Here is a 6,300-nt window from a genome sequence, read left to right on the forward strand (position 1 = left end):
TAATTTGAGTTGTAAGAGCTAGTTAGAAACAAACCTAAGCTAAAGTAAAGCTTTCATACTTCATAATAAGTCTCTGTGTCATTATTTAGGAGCTAGCAGTACAAAGAAAGTCCTACTGCAGACCGAGGCACCATTCTCCAAGTGAATGGGGGGGGGATTATTAGTTACAATTTCTCAGTTAAATGATTTCTGGGAATGTTACTCTGCAAAGGCAAACTGTTTTTGTTCATCTTCTGGCATAGGGGTAGCTTTGTATTACAAAGATGGTTTTTTGTTGTTGTTTAAAGATCTGACTCTACAGGGCCTTCTTAGCTTCCCAGAAGACTAATCTCTATTTCAATCCCAGAATCCTTCCTCCTTAATTGTACTTCTCCCGTTTGACCACAGGTGTTTAAACTCTGCACATGACCTCAATAAAGTTCCTGCACACAATTCTATGTCTCAGAACCTAATTCCCAGAAACCTCAGTTAGACAATAATTTTATTGTGTGATTTCCAAAATGGAAATCTCACAATGACTATCCAATGGTCTATAAATAAGAAAAGGGTGAGCTAAAAAATTGAATAATCGTGGATTTAAAATCTGAAAATGTTATTTTTCTTTTATTTGAACTCTCGATAACTGGAAATTGTTAAATAACTTTAAAAATTTATGTGGATGAGAGAAGAAACATTGTATGTCTTTGTGAAACTCATTATTCTGGTCTAAGAGAAAGTTTGTTAAATTACAAGTGTATGGCAGAAGAAAGAGCTCTTATGTGGTCCCTTTTTGCTATTCTGATAAAATCTCGAGGGATTGAAAAAATAATTCTCCTTTTGTATTTAAGATATAGAAAATAACCAAAAATAAAGATTACATGTTTTGTCTTCCATAATTTTCTGTCTATATTTTGTGATATTAGTGGTCTATAGCCTCTAATACAAGGTAATTACTAGAATTTTCCTGTGGAGAGCTTAGAGGTAACGCTGCACAAGTCTTGATCAGGTTCTTCTTATTTTAACATTTCCTAATTTATTGTATAAGAAAAAAAACTGACAACTATTTTCCAAATGCTTCTCCTATCCTGAGCCTTCCACATGACTAAATTTAGTAGAGATTTCAGGAATAGAACATAACTGATATCTATAAGTTTAAAAATATTCATAGAAGCTATGTGGCAAAAGCAAGGTTATTTATAATGGCAATTTCCAGAGCACATTCCTGTTGATGCAAGCAAGAAATCCCCTTGATATTTCCAGCATTAGATTGTTTTTAGGGGACATTCGGGGTGAAACTGTAAAAAGAAACACACCTTGCCTCTGATATCATCATGAGCGAGCCAAGCCGGTCATGTTGGAACAGGCCTGCTGAAGACAGCAGAGCCCCGGAGTGGCGCAGAGCGTGCTGCTAGTGAGAGTAAGCTCACGGGCTTCTTTACTGGGCAACGCAGCAGTCTTCCTGCTTTCTCTGAAGGGATACTGATTTGATATGGGCAAGAGGAAATGCCAGCTGAAAGGAAACTAGCCGAGGCTCTGAGGAAATAACAGCCCCGGTAGAGCAGAGCTGTGTTAGCGACTAATGGTGAAGAAACTTTGCTGAGCAACCTGAACGCACTGAGAATATTTGAAGGGTCGGGAAAGAAATTCTCTACAGAATCTGGAGCTCAGGTAAGTGATTTGGGTGTGGACAATGGTTGGAGACAAGGGTATTTCCTACCTCAGTAAGTCTAACCTTAGAATTTCACTACTTTACCTCTTTTTTCCATTGGGACTTAGAAATCTGAAAAGCCATGAAGTTCTTAAAAAGAGAGGTTTTGCTTTCATACCTCATTCTGCTGATAGAATCATTTGTGCCCTGAGATTCAGGAGCAATACCATTTTCACAGTTTCCTTCCTCCTTTTTTTTTTTTTTTAAAAAAAAAAAAACTAGTTCTCTGAGAGTTTTACAGAAAGATCATACATATTCCCTTTCCCCGGTTACTCCAGGATCCAAAGCATTTCTGTCACAATCCAACTTTGTGTTTTTTCCCATCTCCCTAAATCCCACCTTGTATAGTTTGTGCTGCCTTCTTCCAAAGTATCTTCGATCAACTGTGTAGGTACCATAGCCTGAAAGGGCTCCCAACAGTTCTAAATTGCCAGCAGAACCTATAGAAAACACTGTATTGTCACAGTTTATAGACTTGACAGTCACTAATGTTGATGTTCCCAGTTTCCAAGATTCTACTCCTGAGATTTAAGTTATACAACTAAATAGCCACTAAAAGATCACAACCAATATTTTATGTTTATCTTAAAGTATTGTTTATGAAGAGATTTGTTGAGCTATAGCTGACCTGCAAGAAACTCTGTCTGATATTTAAGGGAAATAATTTGTAAAGTTTTAAATATATATACAGTCATGAAATTGTCACTGCATTCCATATACCAAGTGTGTATCTGTGAGTCCCAAAACTATCTCTGTGGACTTTTGGTGTCAATCTCTCATCTCCCTCTCTCTTTTCCTAGAGACTTACTAATTTACTTTTACTTTTATTTGCATTTTAGAATCATATATTTGTGATTGTAACATGTGAACCATCTTCGTCTGACTCCTTTAATTCAACAAGTCCTCGAGAGATCAATATCTGACATTTATAAAATTGGATCATTACCTTTTATTGATGCACATATTATTGGACTAGTTATAACTTGTTTTGCCATTCTACCGTCAGGCTTTTAATATACTTTTATTGCTAGATACAAGTCTTTTTGTACTTTTATTTCTCTTGTCATTTGCTTTGAAGGTATTAATTGTTCTGAAACAGTAGGTGGTATGGGAGGGAAATACCAGAAACATACCTGTCATTTAGTGATTAAATCTCTATATGTCTCTTTGTTGACTGTAACCCACTTTTCCAGGTAGTGAGCCAAATAATCACCTACCCACATTGTATGGGAAAATCATATGCTAGAACAGCGTTAAATAAAATTGCTTATGCTATTTATGAGATATCTAAAAAGCATACCATAACCTTTAAGTATTTTCATATTATTTGAATTAAGGCATCACACAGAAGTCTCATGTCTGAAAGTATCAAGAAGAGAAGAAAACCCTTGGGACAACGTTCTTAGTGACGTTCTAGCTTTATCTGTCTAGTCCATGAGACCCAGCTCATTTTATATTATTTTGTATTTATCTTTTTATTAGCTGTATTCACTCTTTTACAGAGAAAAATGTTTTAAATTTTCTAAATTTCAATTGATCACCTTTTAAACTTTATGCCTTGTTCTGTAATTGTCAGACCAAAGAGCCTTTTCTTTGTGTAGATTTTCTTTCTGAATTATATAAATTCAAATTTATATCTTTGATACCTCTTGAGATATTGATAAAATGTTTATATTATAATAATTTTGCATATGAGCTCCTAATTAGGAATCATATTTTCAAAAGACAAATTTCCATTTGAATTTTTTAGTATTGCATAAATTGCTTAGGCTAATGTGCCTCCAATTCTGTGTTAGTCTGTTCCCTATGGAGGTTCATTACCCTTTTGCCAATTCCATACTATTTTCACCATTGAAGTTTTGTGTAAATCTTGATGATAGCATGATCTCTGTAATCCATATTTAGAATTGTTTTCATATTATCTGGCTTTTAAAAAAGAGTTATGCTTTGCCTTCCTATACACAATTCACATAACATCATTATTTGTACAAAAATTTTGTCCTATGTCTTAAGCCACTTAAACTGCTATAATAGAGTACCACAAACTGGGTAACATATGAAGAACAGAAATTTCTGGTAGATAGAAGTGAAAATGTTATCATCTGTCAAGAACTTATTATGGTGCTATCCATGAGTGAAGAGTAAAGGGTAAAAGGCAGAAAAACAACATGGGGATGGTTGTCCTATTATAAAGATTTCACCCTTGATCGTAAACCCTTGCTCATAAAAATGACATCAGTTCATGTATAAGAGCAGAGTCTCCATGCTCTAATTACCTGTTTAGGCTGTTTACACTCTCACTTCTTAATACTGCACCATGGCAATTAAACACCAACCTGGAAGGGGGAGGAGCTGTGCAGGTCACAGCACCTGGGAACAAGACTTGCCTATACTCCTTTATGCTGATTTTCATCCAACATATAAAATATCTATATAGTTTGATAAAGTTACACCCAATCATATAATTCTAGTACCATTATAAATTGCATTGTTTTAAATTCAAATTCAAAATAATCATGGCTTATATACAGGGATATAGTTTACATTTGAGTATTAACATGTAACTTACAAATTTTCTTGACACACTGAGATTTTTCATTGGTCTAATCATTAATACCAACAGTCACATATTATGTCAATTCAGACGGCTTTCATTCTCAGTGTCTTTTTTTAAAATTTTATCTTCAGTTACTATTTATTTATTTATTGTTTTTACATCGTGACTAGTTTCCCCTCTTCACCCTCATTCATCCCTCCTCCTCCATTTTTCTTCACAAAAGGGCCGGCCTCCCATGGTTATCAACCAGCCATTGCATATCAAGCTTCAGTGAGACTAGGAACCTCCTCTCCTATTAAGGCTAGATAAGGCAACCAAGTAGGAGGAAACGGTTACAAAAGCAGGCAACAGAGTCAGAGATGGCCCTTGCTCCCACTGTTAGGAGTTCCAATAAGAAAACCAAGCTACACAACTATTTGCGTCTTTTGATACTGGCTAGTACTTTCATGAAATATTTCATTACAGTAATAATGCATGAAGTTTTGCACATGGATAACATATCTCCAATTTGTGTCTCGGGAATATGTTTTAATGTGACATTGCCTTTATTAAGTTAAAGTTGTTCTTTTGTTTATAGCTTACTGAGAGGTTTCACCATGACTGAGCACTGAATTCATTGAGTGCTATCTCTCTGTTTAGTTGGTAATCTAATTCACATCAGTGTGAATCATACTCAGTGATTTTCAAATGTTAAACCCATTTGAGGACTTCACTATTCATAATATACAGTATTATTTTAAGTTATTGCTTGACCTTATTTATTAATATTTAATTTATAGGAGTTATTCATTTCTTTGTGGGAAATGTTACTCTACAGTTTTTTTCTTTTCTTTTAAAATAGTTAATGGGTGACCATAGCTCATGAACTGAGTTGTGATATTTCTAAATTATCTCACTTTCTGTACATTGTCCAGTTGTGTGTCTCCTTATCAATTACAATTTACTTCTAGGAGAAGCTTGTTTGATGAGAGCTGAACAGTGCATTGATCAGCAGGTACAGTAGTATAGCATTAGGAATCACTTTATTACTATGGTCATCTAGCAGAATAATAGTACTAGGATTTCTACCAAATCCATGACATGTCAAGTCTTGGAATCTTAGACACTTTGGCAGTGTCAGGTATGGGTTCCATCTCATAGAGCAGGCCTACAATCCAACCAAAAAGTGGTTAGTTACTCCCATAACATTTGTGTCACTATTGTATTAGTATATTTTACATGCAGGCAACTCTTGTAGGTCACAAGGTATGTAGTCAGGTGATATTGATGATTATTTTTCTCAGTAGCATCCATAGGAACTTCTAGAAACACAAATGCTAATCAGTAGGAGTGGAGTTTCTAGTTGTGTACCAGCTTAGTTTCTACATGTTTGATGACATAAGTAAGTGGTGTCCCCAGCAATAGGGACTTACTGTTATATTGTTGGAGGTAGCCAATGACCTTGTTAATAGCCGCTGATGTTTAGGGGCAGACTCTATGGGATACCTTTGACCAATGACTTAACAATATTTAACCCATTTTCAGCACTGTGTGATGATAATAATAATGTGATAGCATTAGATGTCTGATGGGAGTATTGTCTACACATTTTAAATTCTTTTTTATACATGTATATATTTTAGTAAGCTTCTACAGTAGTAAGCTACCACGTGGCATTTCAAAGAGCCTTTTATGTTAGTTTCCCTAATCATATTTCTTTCTTTCTCTACCCTTCCAAATCTTCACCAGCTTTCTGTTTTGGATAGTTTCCTTCATGTCTTAAGTTTTCCTTTTATTCCTTTTCATAAGCTGGAAGCTTTGCTGTGTGGGGTCTTGCCTTGAGATCACCACTACCTTTATTCCATTTATTTAGCACAAGGCTTTTCTTTAAACTTTTTATCTCTTTGTGCACCAGACTTAGTTGCATAAACTTTCTGGTGCTTCTTTTTTCCTCAACCTATACATTTTGTAGTTTTCTTTTGTAGGCTCCTTTTCATTATAGCTCTGCACAAGAGTGGCCATTAATAACCACACGAAACAGTTAATACTAGGCTCTCTTAAAATCTCTGATAATGTC

The sequence above is a fragment of the Microtus ochrogaster genome, chromosome 10 (assembly GCF_000317375.1).
Source record: "Microtus ochrogaster isolate Prairie Vole_2 chromosome 10, MicOch1.0, whole genome shotgun sequence".
NCBI lineage: Eukaryota > Metazoa > Chordata > Mammalia > Rodentia > Cricetidae > Microtus > Microtus ochrogaster.